The sequence below is a fragment of the Rattus norvegicus genome, chromosome 2 (assembly GCF_036323735.1).
Source record: "Rattus norvegicus strain BN/NHsdMcwi chromosome 2, GRCr8, whole genome shotgun sequence".
Classification (NCBI taxonomy): Eukaryota; Metazoa; Chordata; class Mammalia; order Rodentia; family Muridae; genus Rattus; species Rattus norvegicus.
In genome coordinates this window covers 173063492-173080032 of record NC_086020.1, presented here as the reverse complement: position 1 = coordinate 173080032, position 16541 = coordinate 173063492, and the positions used below count along the sequence as shown (strand labels likewise).

At 45.8% G+C, this 16541-nt stretch overlaps 2 long non-coding RNA genes across 2 annotated transcripts in view; one reads left to right on the top strand and one right to left on the bottom strand.

The window, feature by feature from the left end:
• The window catches only part of LOC103691599 (uncharacterized), a 143115-nt gene that overhangs the window by 67372 nt on the left and 59202 nt on the right, over positions 1–16541 (top strand). The window lies entirely within an intron of this gene.
• The window catches only part of LOC103691600 (uncharacterized), a 40596-nt gene continuing 24682 nt past the window's right edge, over positions 628–16541 (bottom strand). Inside the window, exon 2 of the long non-coding RNA XR_005501064.2 lies at positions 628–3001. This is a non-coding gene — a long non-coding RNA (uncharacterized LOC103691600). The remainder of the gene's footprint in view (positions 3002–16541) is intronic.

The window sequence follows — 16541 nt, the reverse complement described above, 5'->3', positions numbered from 1 at the left end:
CTCCATGGAGTTAAATAAAGTGGAAATGAAGTGCAGAAGCTCACCCAATCAGACAGAGAACAGGCATTTGGCATTTTAAAAATGCCTTTTAAATGTCTAGATAGATGGTATATTACCCCGTAGCCTTTTCAAAAATCTGTGCGACATGTCGGGAATGCTACTGTCTAAAAAAGTCAGCCCTGAGAGCCCTCTGATTTGCCCTAGTAAGAAAGGCAGAGCCCTGCCACCTCCGGAAGAAAAATGTTGTCACTAGCTTCAGGAAACAGCTTTGCATATGACCTCAGGACAAGGAAGAGCTTGCAGCCTGCTTTGTTCAAGATTTTCATTCAGTCAGTCAAGTTTCACAATGCAGCTGGCTCGCTCATACAACATGCAAAGGAGTCTCTTCCCTGACAGTTGAAAGGGCAAAGGGTCTTTCGAACAGCGCCAGAAACATGCACGGCCTGGAGGGTACGGTCAGGATCACATACGCTCAGTAGACACTTTCATCTGGAGTCCAGTGGCCAGAAGACAGAACCTGAGTCTAGGCTCACTGCCACGTGAATCAAACCAAGACATCCCCGGATGTATTAATTCATGGGGTATTTGTCACTTTTTTCATTGGATAAAATACATGACAGAGGCATGTAGATCTTAGAAGACATTTTTATTTTAGCCCATGGTTTCAATCTATTACAGCAGGGAAACCTAGACAGAGTCCATGGAAGTGAGGAGGGGGGCTGGAGTGGTGGAGAGCTGGTGCCCCTCACACCGTGAAGCAAGGCAGATAACAAGAGATAGCAAGGCAGACCCAGAAGTAGTTGTGAGCTTCAAAGGCATCCCTCTAGTAAACCATCTCTATCAGCAAGCCACACACTTCGGAGTGTCCACGACAGCCTAGCGTTGTACCACCAGTTGGGGGACAGGCAGTCAAACATATTCAGGCATAAGATGGGGGCACGTTTCAGACTTAAACCACAACAGGTAGCAACAACAAGAAGACTGAAACAGGGGGACTTTATAAAGAAAAGAGGATAATTTAGCTCATAAGCATAAAGGCTGGGAATCCAAGTGGCCTAGTGTATAGGCTCTGGTGAGGTCCCCTACCCCTATCTTGCCTTCCATTTTAGCTGCATCCCCTAATGACTGGAGACACTAGTAGAAGTGTAACTGAGACAAAGGGACCACACTTTGAACCAGAAAGCCAGGTTGCAACTCAAGGGTCAGTCTCAAGCTTTTTCTAACAACCATCTTGAACTGGTCAAGGTCTATTTCAAGGGCATCCCAACTTCATGATCTAGAATCTCTCTTAGTCCTTGCCTCTTAAGATTCTATGATTTCCCAACACCATATCCATAGGGACAAAGCTCCAAACATTGACCTTTGTGTGTGTCGGGTGCAGGGGGGCGTGGTAACATCCAAGGCAGAGCTTGAAGTGACCAAGCAAACCAAGAGAGTAGTCTGACTTCAGTTGTGGCCGCAGAGGCTAACTCCACAGGCAGTGTCCTGCCAGGTCCTGTGGTCTGGAAGCTGTGCTTTTGCTTTCCTTCCTCAAAGTTCACACCTGAGCTGTTCTTGTCATCACACTCCTGTAGAAAAGGAGACAATTTGGACCCCATAAGCAGTAGCAACAGTCAGAACGAAAGAGAATGCACCCCGATAGTTGAGTGAGCTGTTCTCTGGAGTGGCAGACACTGAGGCTTCAGCAGCAGCCCTGGGCCTGCTTTCCCCAGCCAGGAGAAGAAGGCAACCAAGATGTGGTGGTCCCATCTTGATCAGCATTCATGGCCTTGAGCAGAGATGAGAAGACCAGAGGTAGAGAAATACCCGAGAAGCTCATGGAGAAGCCATGCTCTTTAAGCCTCTGTCTCCATGGTTAATGTCAGGAAGTGCTCTGTGTTCTCCCCCATTTGGCTCTCAGAGCTTCTTCTCTTGCTTTCCTTGGGAAAGCTGTAGGCTTCCTCCTACCCTCCATACTGTGCGTCTTCCCTCATCTCATTCTGGTGATTTCTTATACCTCCATTTGTCTTCTCAGGTTGCCCTGGGAATACTGGCCTGAAGCTTCACCCATTTGGACAACACTCATCTCTAATGCTCTGCTGGCCCCTCGGTGTCCAGCCATAGACACCTATCCACCTGCAGGGAAGCCCAGCTTTTCCCAACCTAAGCCAGAGTGGGCCATGGGGCAACTGTAAGAGGAAGAAATCAAGGGCATCCTTCTTGTTTTTGGCTTCTTTAGCTCCTCAGAGTCAGTACTCAGAAGTCTGCACCAAGATAAAAAGGACTGACAGTTAGTAATATTTATACAGAGTGCTGTAGTTCTAAAAAGATTTTTAAAAATCTATTCATTCAACCTGAATCATTTGTGGTATTCAGTAAAGGGCACGTGGGAGGAATCACGAAGCTCCGTGGTTTTAATGGCAGACGTCACGATAAGAGTTGTCTTATTTTGGTCCAGATAATGCTGAGGTCCCTGTCAATGTTATGAGTAAGATGCTAGTGCTTCCTTTTGTCCCCACAGCTGAACGTCTTCCGTGCCGTTAGCCTGACGCATCATCTACTTGCTCCCATGTTCTCTTACCTTCCGAAGCTTCAGCAGTCCCTATTCCAAAACTGTTTTACTTGATTCTGCCCTCAAATGAAATCTGCCTTTGCGCCTTCTTTTCACTCTCTGCTCCTGCTCCTCTCCTGCCCCCCCTTTTTTTTGCCTGTTCTGCTCTTCAGTTTCTTGTCCATCAGCATTCATTTCCAATGGCATCCTTCCTTGTTACCTTAAGGGCCAGACGCCTGGAAACTAGAGCTCTAGACTCTTCGTTCCTTAGTGGGGTTTGCAAGGCAGAGGAAGGAGAGACCCCTCTCCAAGAGATAGACAGGCTGCTGTCCCTGTGAGTGTTGGAGCACATTCGCATCTCCACCAGTCAAAAGGTCAGGGTAAAGAGGCCTCTGTGAAGGTAGTGATGTTTTCTGCAGCGTTTCCTCACCTCAGGGTATTAGTAGCAATTTCATGATCTCTGGATCTTGTCTGTGGAACAAGAAAGCTAGAGGTCACACCCCCAAGTACAGCCCTTTGGTTTATCTAGTGTTTGGGTTTACAACCCCATTCCTGCTCTGCTCAAAACGAAATATCTTTCTCCTGGGAATACATAAGTAGGGCAGTGGCTCTTCACCAGGAGTGTCCACTGCCAATACAAATCCTCAGGTCTCACTCTAAACCCACTGACTTGAAACACCCAGGGAAGAGCTAGGCAGCCTGTAGAAGATCTCGAGGTGACGCTGAGGACCTGTCACAAGCTACCATAGGCAGGCGCACATCCTTAACATCACTTCGTTTTTATAATTGTGAAATACCAAATTTAATGTAGAAAACTTGGAGAGGTACCAAGATTTTAAAACTCCACAAAACCCCGGCGCTCAGTTAACTACCATTAACCTTTTGATGTCTTTCTTTTTGGCTTCTCTATGCATGTGGGGTTATACATGCAATTATACATACAGCTCTCATAATTGTATCTTTTTTAATAGTAAAGGCATTTCTCTGTATCATTAAATAACTTACTCATTGCTTGCCCAACATTCCACGTCTAGGAGTCTTATAATCACGAGCCACTCTTCCACTGAGGAATGTTTACGTTGTTCCTGAAGTACAGTATTATATGTTAACATTGAGTGGATGTTTGTGGAGGTTTGAATGAGACGCTGTCTGTATTCCTGAGCATCTGAGTTTGTGCTCCCAAGTTGATTACACTGTTTGAGAAGGTTTAGGAGATGTGGTCTTTGTAGAGGAAGTATGTTACTGACGGTAGACTTTGAGGTTTCAAAAGCCACACATGATTTCCAGCACACTCTTGCTGCTTCGTATGTATGGTTCAGATGTGAACTCTCAGTTCTAGGCATTTCCATCTGGGCCGGAGTGGCCAAGTCTGGATTGGCTCTTGAGAGAAGAGAACAGCTTATTATAGAGCAAGTTCTGCTTGTATGGTTTGCTCTTTAGCTTCTGCTTTCTTGTCTGCGTCCACGCATGCCCACATCTCTGCTATGTAGTAATGCAGTCAGGAGGCCTTTGCTACATTCAAGTGACATGTTGTTTGGACAATAACAAACCCAGTAACAACTGTGATGGTGAGTCTTTGGGCTCTAGTCTATCTATGATTGTGTTCGGTTCTATCCAGGCCCATCTGATGAATGGGACATAACCTTTGGCAATGACACAAAGCCTAGAAAATGAAACCTTCTTCATGAGTATTAAATGATTATTCCAAAATATCCGAAATACAGAATAAGTCTGTAGTGGGAGATTAGCTGTGGTCTCTGGAGGCAGAAAGGATTAAAAAGACTATTTGACCGTATAATGTTTCCCCATCTCCAGAGTTTGGAGACTCTTACAAACTGTATGAATTTGAGAAGGTCAATCAACAATATAATCTCTGGTTTGAAGTGGGTTTGGCCTAATGCTGCTTGTGTTTTGTTAATTTTGGCCCCCAAAACTGCTTTCATGAGTGTCTGTAGGCACTCTAAGGCACCGAGGGATCCTGTCCCCAGTCGGTTCTGATTGGTATATAAAGATGCCAGCAGCTCTGGTTTGGCAGGGCAGACAGAGGTGGGACTTTTAGGATTCCCAGTCTTGGAACATAATAGGAGATAGAGAAGGAGGCAGATTCACCATGACTTGAGGCAGGGGGATCAGATTTAGGAGCTACAGAGAAAATAATCACCCAAAATGTAGGTGGAAGGGGAAAGCGGCCTATGGGGGGAGCTGCCCAGAAGGTCACAGGGCAGCAAAGATAAGCATAGAATTAGAAGGTGTTAAGCCAGGAATACCAGAGGGAAATATATGCTAGTTACAGGGAGGATTAGAAATGCCCAGTCATTGAACTAGCCAAGGCATATCAAAATTAACTCTGTGTGTGTGTGTGTGTGTGTGTGTGTGTGTGTGTGTGTGTGTGTGTATTTCATTCACAAATATAGAGGGCTCTGGTGGGTGACTGGAAGCATGACCTGCTGGGAGCCAAAGCCATTTAACTAATTCACTGCTATACTGGTTTTTCTACTTTGCAGTGGTTTTCTGCAGCTCTAGTAAGTCAGTGCACGATCAAGCACTTCCTGTCTGAGATATTTATCCTTAGTTTGCTGGCAACATTGATGACCTTCTCCCTTTCCCCCCATCTACGGCCCCAACGAGAGCAGTTAAATTTCTAGCCAGCATGCTTCTCTTAGTGAAATGATTTAGAGCCAAGTGTAACTAGTTCATAAATTTATTATGACTTGGGTTCAAACCGGGAATGTGTTTGTGAGAAATGTTGCAGCCTCAGAAAAACAAAAAACCTTCTTCCAAACTCCTGACAGCTCAGCTGCCCTTAAAACAAACGGGAGAGGGTCACTTCCTTACACCTGTGCAATGCTCTCATGAATCAGACAAATCTTGAGTCGTGGGTAACATCAGACCCGAGAAGAACATTCTGAATCTCTGGAGAATGAATCCTCTATAGTACCTCCTGGTGTGCCCTTGTGGCTGTCCCAGAGCAGGCGCGCGAAACATTACTCACCCCACAAAACAAACAGGAAGTTGACCCTGGGAACAAGGTAATAAAAAAGTTTTTAATAGAGTATTCGAAGGAGCACAGGCAGGTGCCCGAAGTCATAAATAGAGGCGCAAATCATTTCTGAGTTCTGTTAGGGAACACAGGGTGTGCTGTGGCTGGGAGATTATTTCCTGCCTAATTAATCTGCAGGTTTCTGCTCTGGAATACTCGTTTGGAGGCAAATATCCCATCTATGGGATGAGTTAGAATAGATGGGTATGAACTCTGTGTTTTTTTTTTTTTTGTTTTGTTTTGTTTTTCTTATTTATTTTTGGAGAGAGTAGGTGAGAAACAGGGTGTGGGGAGATATATTATAGTTATATTCCAGATTGAAATAAATAAATATTCCTGTAGATCTTCAGTGTTTGGAATAGACCAAAGGTCTATTTTAGGGAGCCTATCACTTTCACATTTATGACAGGAATGCAGTGTGTGTGTACTCCCATGCACATGTACAGACCTACTTTTTCTCTTTTCGTAGCAACAACACCCAGGCAGAGTTGTTGGGTGATGACTCCCCAGCTATGTGGTATGAGGAAAGTCCGTAAGTCATTAGCTGACGGGGGTCTTTGTAAGTATTAGAAGGAGGGTCCCTTGCTTAAGACAGCTTTCACTCCTACTTGCTGCAAAGTTGTCCCACCCCACTGAACATGCTACAATGAGACATTTTGCTGCTACCCATCAGAAAATTGTCATTGTGAAAACTGCCGTCTGGGCAACCGGTGTGAAGACCGGTCTCTAGCTGTGTCTTCAACAAACGCAGGGAGAGTCTCTGACGAATAATGGTGTCTATTTGGGAACAAGCTAGGGACATCATCCTGTGGGATGTACCTGCTACTGTAGCTGCACGCAGAAGTCAAAGCAAAGGGGAGTTGGTCTGTAGTCACGTTTTTATACCAAATGAGTGGGGCGACTCTATGTTTCTTTACCACCAGTGATGGCACTTCTGGCAAAACTGGGAAGACTGGCGAGAGCTCGTATGTCCAGGCCCTCAGGCAACTCAGTCAAGCTGAGGAGACGTTGATCCAAATAATCATCTGAGCATGTGCACAGTGACAAACAGATAAGCACTTTGGAGCAACACAGTGAGGGGTTTGGGGGTTTCTGAAACAAGATGATAAACGCATCTTTAACATTTAAACACTTTTTAACAAGATTTTTAAAAAACTAAATGTCCAGCTAATGGGATTTCAGAGACCACTAATGTCGGCAGGACAAAAGTGTGTGACAACAGAGATGTCCTTGGAGAAGTCATTTAACATCTGCATCTTAGCCCCACTTACCCACCAAATGGCATGAAGACATCTGGGTAGATCCATCCAATCGAGTGACTTCTAGTCCAGTTCCGTCCCATCTCCTTCAAAGCGCTCCTGTCTATGGTCAGTCTCTGGAGATATGGTCTGTCCTCTTTAGGGGCAGGTGTCTCAGTAGCCCTTTAGAGGTCACCCCATCCTACCCCTACCTCTAGGTATCTTGTTCAATCTGGGATTCAGTGCATTCTTCCTACTCACCTTTGGGCCTCATTGTAGGGTTATCAAGTGTCTGTAGGGTTATCAAGGGCTCAGTTTGTAGCCAGTGGCATTATTAGGAGGAAGTAAACACCAAGAGATCATTCCTAGAGGGATGAGCCCTGGAGGGATTGTGGGAGGGATTGAGGATTTTTTCCTCTTTTGTTCTTATACTGGCCATGAATTAAAGGGTTCTGCTACAGCACAAACTCCAAGCACAGTATACAAGGCCCCATCCCCACAGACGACAATAGGTCTGCCCAACTGTAGAATGGGATATCAGAATTAGGAACCAAGATAATCTTTTGTCTTTATAAATATATTGATCTTAAGTATTTGCTACAGTAATGGGAGGCAGGCTAACACAGTATTCTTTCTAGAGCCCAGAAATGTATCCCCCTGTACTACTTGAGGTGGGAACAGTCATATCCAAGACCAGCCAATCACGAATGTAACACACTGCTCTCATTTTGCTTGCTTCTACCCAAATAAGGATGGCTGTTCTCCCAACTGTTTAACTTCCGGTAGCAAACCCAGTTGTCTAATCTAGCTGTGCAAATCAACCAAAAGACAAAGGGGACAGCCTCCCATGCTCAGTGCATAGTCTGGCTAGCGCCACACCTAACAGGGCAGGGCATACCTTCCAGTCTTTCCTAGTATGCATATGACAAGGTAGGACATGTTCTCCTGATGACTGGAGGACTCATGTGAAAATGGTTGTAGAGATTTGGATTGCTCTCAGTTTGGTCAGAGAAGTATGTTTTTTGCAGCAAGTTGAATTCAGTGATTAATGCAAAAAACTCGTATCTTGTTAAAGTGCCAAGAATAAGAAACCACGAGTGCTCAGCCGTGGGTGTGAGTAATCTATACTGACCTCCCTTAGCCGAGGTCTGGGACTATCATGGGAGAGTGGGCATAAAGGATGCAGGAGCTGGTGGGTGAGGAGGAGGGCTGTGAAATGCAGGCTTCTGGACATGACAGGGAGTGCTGGTAGATTGTGATTGGGTCAGGAAGAGAAATGAAGACAGCTGAGTTACTTTTATGTAGTGTTGCTGCTATTCTGCAAAGAATGAGCTACTTATTGTCAAAGTTGCTAGAATCAAAGTGGAGACATTTATGTCAGGCCAACAACAACTACATCAGAAAATAAGTTAGTACAGCCCGAAGATTACAGAGGAGGGGACCTCGTACACTTATGCCCAACAAGAATGACCACAACAGACCTTGCTGAAGGACTGGGGAAATGGCTCACTGGACAGGGTTGTTGCTATGTACATGTGAGAACTGGAGTCTGGATCCTCAGAATCTACATAAATGTTGGGAAGGTGCGGCAGCCCCCTATACTCTCAGCATTGGGAAGGTGGAGACAGAAGGTGGAGACAGGAGATCCCTTAGCAGGCTGCTGAGCAAATCAGTGAGCTTGGAGTCAGTAGGAAGCCCTGATGGCTTTCATTTTTCAAAATCTACATTTATGTGGGCTCTAAATGCTTTAACCTCCCTTCTAGCCCACCACCTACCAGAGGCAGTGGAAAAGAAAGGTTATTAGGATACAGGGGAAGTGGGCCTGTTTAGAAATAGTTCTTTGGAGCAAATCCAATCTGCGTTGTCAAGAAATCAGCAGTTCAGTTCACAGTAATCAGCAGCAATGGCGGCTCAATCCACTCAAAAACTTCAGGAATAATGAATACACTAGCAGTCCAGCTCAGTAGAGTCTGGATAGCAAACACAAATCAGCAGCCATGGCATACCCTAGCAGAGACAGCCAGGCCTCCACTGAATCAGCATAAGTCAGCGGGGATTGGGGGGACACCAGGACCAGCGGGGGTGCCAGAAGAGCCCTGCTGGGCCCTTCTCAACGAAGGGAAGATCAGCCATCAGTGAAGATGAAGACAGAAGACCAAGAAGCATTGCAAAGCTAGCCACGCAAGCCTGCCATCACTGTCTCTCTTGGGTCCTCCCGCCAAAGAGCATGTGTCCGCCCATGGGTCTTATCTCACCAAGTAAGTCTGTCTTAGCAAAACTCCATGTTGAGTCTGTATCAGCTGACATCACTTGGCCAATCGGCCAGAGTCATAGCAGTGGCAAGAAGCCACCAACACATCACCACCAGTTTTTTGGTGCATTTCTCTTTGTGGAGTCACAGCATATGGAGCTCAACAATGCCACGTAAAGTGAACCAGTACGTGTGTGTCACAAAACATCCCTTCACCTGTATCTGCTTCTGGAAAACACTCCTTCATGTGTCTGCACCAGCGAAACATTGATAGCTGTTGTGGTAAAAATAAAAAAGCGGCAGAACTGGTTCCCGGGTGTACCTGGCTGGTCACTAGTTCCTGCTCCAACAGGCCATTGGAACTATGGTTAATTCATCTCAGATTAGTATCTCTCCCAGCAGCTCTCTGCTAGCCTCGAACTCTCTGGTTCCAGCCACCCAGTAAAATCAAGACTCAACAAACTGTAACCCAACAATCAGATTTACATGTTAAAATCTCAATTCACAATACATCCACACAATACACTTACAACCAATTGATAAGGATATAAACTGCCCACGTAGATAAGATATAATTTGCCCATGTAGACAACACAAAATCCTGTACACATCCATCCCTTAAGAATAGTCATAACAACTTGTAATATGTGCAGAGAGGAATCTTAACATCTGCCGCCATGTTCTCTTGGCTGCCTCCTCCTCGCTCCAGTCTCCCCTGCCTCTTTAAAACTTTTCTCCCACCCATCCTTCCTTCTCATCCAATGACAGGCCTATCCTGGGACCTTCCTTCACATGCATAACAACATCAACCTACAGATATCGGACACAAGTGACTTTCCAAGGAAACCGTAAGTTTCCACTTCAAAGCCCTGCCTCAATAGATTACCTGAGAATAATTAAAGGAAAACACTTGGCTTATACCATATACCATATACTATATACCATATACCACATACCATATACCACATATCATATACTATATACATATCAACGCACGTGTACATACTACACCTGCTTATAAAAAGGGCTTTTCCAGAATCACAACTTGTACCAAATTTAGTGCAATACACACACACACACACACACACACACCCTGCATGAACCTGTTTAATTGGGGATGATACCATTTCTCTGATCCTGTAACCAAGGCAAATTCTTCCAATATAGCTTATGCTACCCTCCTCCCTTCACCTTAAGATGCTGCTTCCTGTGCACCAGCCTCCTTGCATTGCTCCCGATTCCCAAGGCATGTCTCTTTTGCATTGCAACGTCCCCTTTTTATTTCCAAATATATACCATTTATCCTTAGGGGATCTCTCTGCTTGTTATTTAAAGGTTGACAACATGCATATGCAAGCTACGAAGTACAAATTGTGTAGTGTCAGTAGTTCTGCATACGTTAAATGCTTCTAAATTTGCATTTAAAAATGATGTTGTTGTGGAAATATAAAGTAGAATGGCAAAATACAGGCTAATTTCAAAGTTTAATTTTTTTTTAATTTAGAACAACATTAAATAGCTGTTTTAGTGACTTTTCTCATTGCCATGACGAAATATCCGACAAATTAATGAAGGTTCATTTTAGACTCAGTTTGTGCATCACGGTAGGCAGGACATGTGGCAGGAACAGGGTTCACGATATCCACAGTCAAGAAGCAAAGAGATATATGGCTGCTGCCTAGCAGGCTCTCTCCTGCCCACAGCATGGTGCAAACCACATTCAGAGTGGGTCTTCCCGCCCCATTAACCTAACCCAAAGCTCCCTCAGACTAGCCCAGAAGGGCCCCCCTAGCTGATCCAAGATCCCCCTCCAGTTGACAATCAAGGTTACCCATCATGAGATCGATGTTGCTACAATCCTGTGACAATAAGAGGAAAAGCTTTTCCCTCCTCTGTCACTCTATGCTTTGAACAGGAGCCTTGACACTTACATTTGCAAGGAGTCCCTGCAAACACTGGGGGTCTGTGCATGGAGGATTCTTATAAACCCTTTCCTACCTTTCCTGCCTCTAAGGAGGGCTGGCTCAGAATGATACAGTTCCAAGTGAGCTTGGCCCTCCTCATTGCATCGCTCTGTGACTTCCTAGTTTGTGTGTGTGTGTGTGTGTGTGTGTGTGTGTGTGTGTGTGTGTGAGAGAGAGAGAGAGACAGAGAGAGAGACAGAGAGAGACAGAGAGAGACAGAGAGAGAGACAGAGACAGAAAGAGAGACAGAGAGAGAGACAGAGAGAGAGACAGAGCCAGAGACAGAGAGACAGGGAGATACAGAGACAGAGACAGAGAAACAGACAGAGAGAAAGAGGGAGAGAGAGAGAAAGAGAGAGAGAGAGAGAGAGAGAGAGAGAGAGAGAGAGAGAGAGCGCTCCAAGGGGAAATGGTGCATCTCTGAGGTTTCCTCCACACTTCTGCATCTATAGCCTATGGCAGAGCAGCATCTTCTGAGCTAGGGGAACCCTTCACTTTTGGGGTTAGCCTGTCTGCACAGTGGCTGGATCTTCTGGGAGGATTCAGGCAAGAAGTATCAGGAACCAAGGAAACGGGAGGAGGACTGTGCATCTATAGCAGGACCCACAGCAGCACCAGTGCACAGAGCGTGGCTCCCTTGTGGGCAGAAAAGAGGAAGGAGCACGTGTAGCAGGTTCCAGGAAGGAAGAGCACAGGCCTTGAGTCAACAGCATGGCTAAGCCAGGGTCTCCTCAGCCCGGCTCCCCTGGCCTCTACCCCACCCAACACAAGGGGGCTTCAGGTTCTGAGAATTATTCATTACCACTGCACTTTTTAATTTTAGGCAATTGGCATATGTTTTATTCATTGAAAAGATAAAATATCCTTGTGCACGGAGGCCCCAGAGGACACAGTGCCGAGGGTGGCTAATGGGTTTCTTTATAAGGCAACAAATGTATTTATGCTTAGGAGGGGCTTTTCTTTGATGAAGGAACTTCAGACCCAGGACTTTAGAATCCCCACTCAGCCTCTGTTCAAGCGGAGACATTACTCTGAGTGTCCGCCTGGCCCAAGAGGCCAGCAGCCTATTCTTGAATCAGGTTTGTTGGGCAGTGGTGAAGGAGAAATCAGGTTTGTTGTTCTGGGTTTGGGAGCGGGGTAGGAGCTTCTGGGTCTGAAAGACTTGTCCTGGGGAAACCTGGGTAAACAGGAAAACAGCAATAGCCCCATCTGTGGCCACCATCATAACCTTCCCAGTAACCACTGACACTGGGGAAAAGAGAAAGAGGTAAGATTACAAACACCGAGTCAAAACAAAACAAAACAAAACAAAACAAAACAAAACAAAACAAAAGCACAGAGTCTTTCTTGGGATAGAAGAAAACCCACTCTGAAGGCTTCCTTCAGGGGGCGGTGGGCCAGCATGAGGTCTGTGAGAGCAGAGGCAGGTCAGGGGAGGCAAGGCTGAGGAACCAAAGGGCGCCATGTGTGGCTGCTGCTTCCTCTTTCCTCACTCTTTCCCCGCTCTGTTTTGATCTACTGTTTTTGCTTCTGTTTCTCCCCCTCCTGTGGCTTGGTGAGTTCCTGAGAGGAGGCTTGTGGTGGCCATGGAAGAGCACAGACTGGAAGCAGCAGGTGATTGGATGCCATGCTGTGAAGTCAGAGTTCAAAACTCTTTGAGGGCAGTTTTTCTGGTATGAGCATCTTGGCAAGAGATATGAAGCCGATCACCTCCTCTTTCTTTTTTCCTTCCAGAGTTTACTGATTTGATTGAAAACAAGCAAATGTACAAACGCCCAGGCAAAAGGACAATTTCACCTTCTGTTGTTTTGCTCACTCTGTGCACATATTACCGTATCCCAATCTCTATCTTCTTTCTTAGAGTGCTCTGAGCCATTAGGGAGCAATGGATTTGGGAGAAAAGGCGTGGGCCAAGGCATGTAAGGCAAGGACACAATATCTAATCAAGTAAATCTATGAAGATAGTAGGAAAAAACCCGGGGTGGTAGTAATGACTGTTATCGATTTAGAATCTAATACAGCCCCAATAAGCATCAGGAAGTCAAGTGCCTAAGCACTGGACACAAAAGAGAAACTAGGATGGGATTGCTAAGTACGGGGAAAGTGAACACATAGAATCAAAGTCACTTCTCTCCCCTCGGCTCCTATGACAGGCCTGTTAATCCATCCCAGCACCCTTGAAACTTGCATTTTCTTTCCAACACAGTGCTCGAGGAGGCCATGACTAATGGGGTGAGCACTTAGCTTAGAATCACCTACTACTGCTCATGCTGTAGGGAAAATCGGGGACAATCTGAAAGGGGGAAGGGCCAGGAGATGGCAGGTGCTTCACCGGGGTCATACAGGAAATATTGGGGACTGACCCTGCTGGCATTTGCCATGAGAATGCTTTTGGTTGAATAGTGGTGGACTCTATGAAAGCGGTCAAGGAGGCAATGAGAGAGGGTGGTGCAGAAGGCACAGACACCTGCAATAGATTCAAACGCTCCTCTGACAGGAAATATGAACCAGCAAAGAGAGGAACCATAGCAGATAGGTGCCTCATGGAGAGACAGACTGAAAAATTATTTATTTATTTATTTATTTATTTATTTATTTATTTATTTATTTATTTTTACAAAGCAGAGACTATGCTTGGGAAGATATGGAGTGCTTTGCAAACACAGAAAAGAAGAGAAAATGGGGAATTATTTGACTCTCACATTTGCAAATTAAATATAATAGACAAATTAACAATCTCTCCAAGCGCGGCACACATCAGACAATTAGCTCCTGCTGCGGGCTGTGATGGACAGCACTAAGCACGGGCTTCTCTCTGTGGATGTGAGGCACGTGTCCGAACGCCTGCTTCTCATCCTCGCGGTTGTCATCTCTGTATTTTAAGAACAGGTCTTGCTGCGAGTAATTGGAAAATATGGGCTTGCTTCTAACTACAGTCTATCACTGTCCTTTCAACCGTGAAGTCCTCACAGATGCTGCTCTCTCGGCTCCTGCGAGAGCTCAGACTCACAGGGCTCCCAATTGTTGTTGCGACCTCCCTCCTGCCCAGCTGCTAACAAGTGACACCCCGCTCAGCCAAAGTACTGCTTAATGAACGCTATCCCTTACAAAATATCTTCACTGAACAGCAAGTCCACCCTATGTTAACATAGGAAAGGCTCCGATGGCACCCAGAATTTGATTTTTCTCCCAGTGTCATGTCTAACCACTGACGCCACTCTTAGCTGTGTTACTCTCTAATGCTATGCTGAGTTTTGGGGCTGGGGCAAGCTTCAGTATTAATGGTTATGGATAAGGGAGGGAGAATGAGTTGAAAGGTACAATCAAAGCCCCAACATTTGTTAGAGAAGCATCTCCTAGGGGGTTTCTATGACATTCTTTATGGTAGCATGTGTTGAGTAATGTCAACTGCCTTTTAACATTCTGTGCCAAGCATGTTATTAAAGCGATTTCTGGGGGTTGGGGATTTAGCTCAGTGGTAGAGCGCTTTCCTAGGAAGCACAAGGCCCTGGGTTCGGTCCCCAGCTCCGGAAAAAAAAAAAAGAACCAAAAAAAAAAAAAGCGATTTCTGATTCTTCTAGTAATTTGGTGGGGTAGCCTCTTATAGTACTGGTAGAAAACACATTGCTGGGGCTTTTTCCACAGCTGTCTGCACTTGCAGGGCACCCTCCGCTATAGAGAGCTGTCTCACTAGAAACTTGTTCTATAGGCACCTAGTGTTTGAGTGAGGTGGGCAAATGATGGGAACATTCCCTCAGGTGATAGAGGTCAGAGCCCCAGGATTTTATATCTTCAGAAGGGGGCAGACTGTCTTCTACTTAATCTAGCTTCTTCCTTACCGCTTTCACTGGAGTTCACCCCAGTAATCACCTTGTACCCTGTGGTGTACATTTTGAATGCAAATGACCCTCCTGGGCTAATAGAATTTGAATGCTTGGTCACGGGTTGTAGAATTGTTTGGGAAGGATTAGGAGGTGTGGCCAGTTTGGGGTTTCAAAAGCCCAAGGCATTCCCAGTTAGCTCTCTCTGGGTTTCGAGATGTAAGATCTCAACAACTGTCCCAGTGCCTGCTGTTGGCCTGCTGTCATATTCCTCACGGTGACGTTCACCGACTCAACCCTGAATGAAACACGATCGTACGAGTTGCCTTAGTCATGGTGTTTTATCATAGCAATAGAAAAGTAAGAAAGACACACCCCAACGTCCATCTCAGTGTTTGTTTCTCTTCCCTAGTCTTTACAACGGAGGCAGTCAGTCCCTCCTACAGCTAAGCTACACAGGGCATGAGATAATGTGTGTGGGAGTGTTTTCCACAGTGCCTGGTCTATGAAGTGTGCTCAGTGAGCGTCAGCCATTGTATTATAGCCCAGAGCCACAGAGCCTGAAGTGTTCGACGATCCAAGACTCTAATCCACCTGCTCCCCTCTAGGCCTTGGGCACACAGTCAGCTTGGGACTCTCTCCAGAGCAAGTTCTGACACACAAACCTGCAAACGGAAGTCACACAGGCATACCATGCAACAAGCCGGCTTTGGAGAGCCATGTTTGTTCACCTGTTCACGGCTTCCTGTTACTGTGTCATCCCTGCCTTCTAGACCACTGTGCCTCAGAGCAGGATGATGTGGCATTCATCCCAACCTCACAGGCTCTGCAGGGGCCTGACACATCGGGCCACAGAACAGTGCTGTTTACTGACCAAACGGCTGCATAACTAGCTAAGACTTCAATTCTTTTAGATTTCCTGTTGAGCTTGAGAAAAATTCATATCACTTGAAGTACTTAGATTTTCTGGAGAGGGCCTGGGGTTCCCGGTCATTTCAGCAACTGTATTTGTAGGTATCTGTGATAAATAAACCTGAACTCTTTCCAAGATAGGTCATCAAAGTGACCATGATGGTTCAGGTAGGGGTTTCCAGTGATAGCTGAGGGCCAGAAATACACCGGCGAACCATTGAGATTCAGCCCACTCCTCTAGGGCCCTGCTGTGCAGGGTAGGGGGTGCAGGGGTACCCCATCACTGCCCTCAGCATAGGCACAGGTAGGGAGTCCTCTTATTCTAGCACCTTCTGTGTGTCAAAAAGAGCCTCCTGATGGTTCTTCTCACTTTAGTAAGCCAAATACATGGACATAAGATCATGGGGGATCTCCCCAAATTCTGAACACCTGGATGTTTGTTACTTCTGTAGAACTATGGAATAAATCTGAAAAGATCTTTCTTAGTAGAAATTCACAGGTGTCCCAGGAGACAAGGAGCCTTAGAGATCCAGCCTCGTCCCAATCTTCCCGACAGTTCATGCTCCAAGAGATAGGAGCTGGCTGACAGGCAGTCCTGGCCTTCTGCAGAAGAGGTCACCTTTGTCCTTGCATACTGTCTCCCATTTAGGAGGATTTGAACAATGCTACATAATGCTTTTTCCAGCAGAATTAAAACTTTAAAAGGGAACCCAAAGAGAGGCAATGTTTGCACAGTGGTGACTTCCCACCCCAGTGACTGCCTGCCTTGCATGCTAAAGACAGAC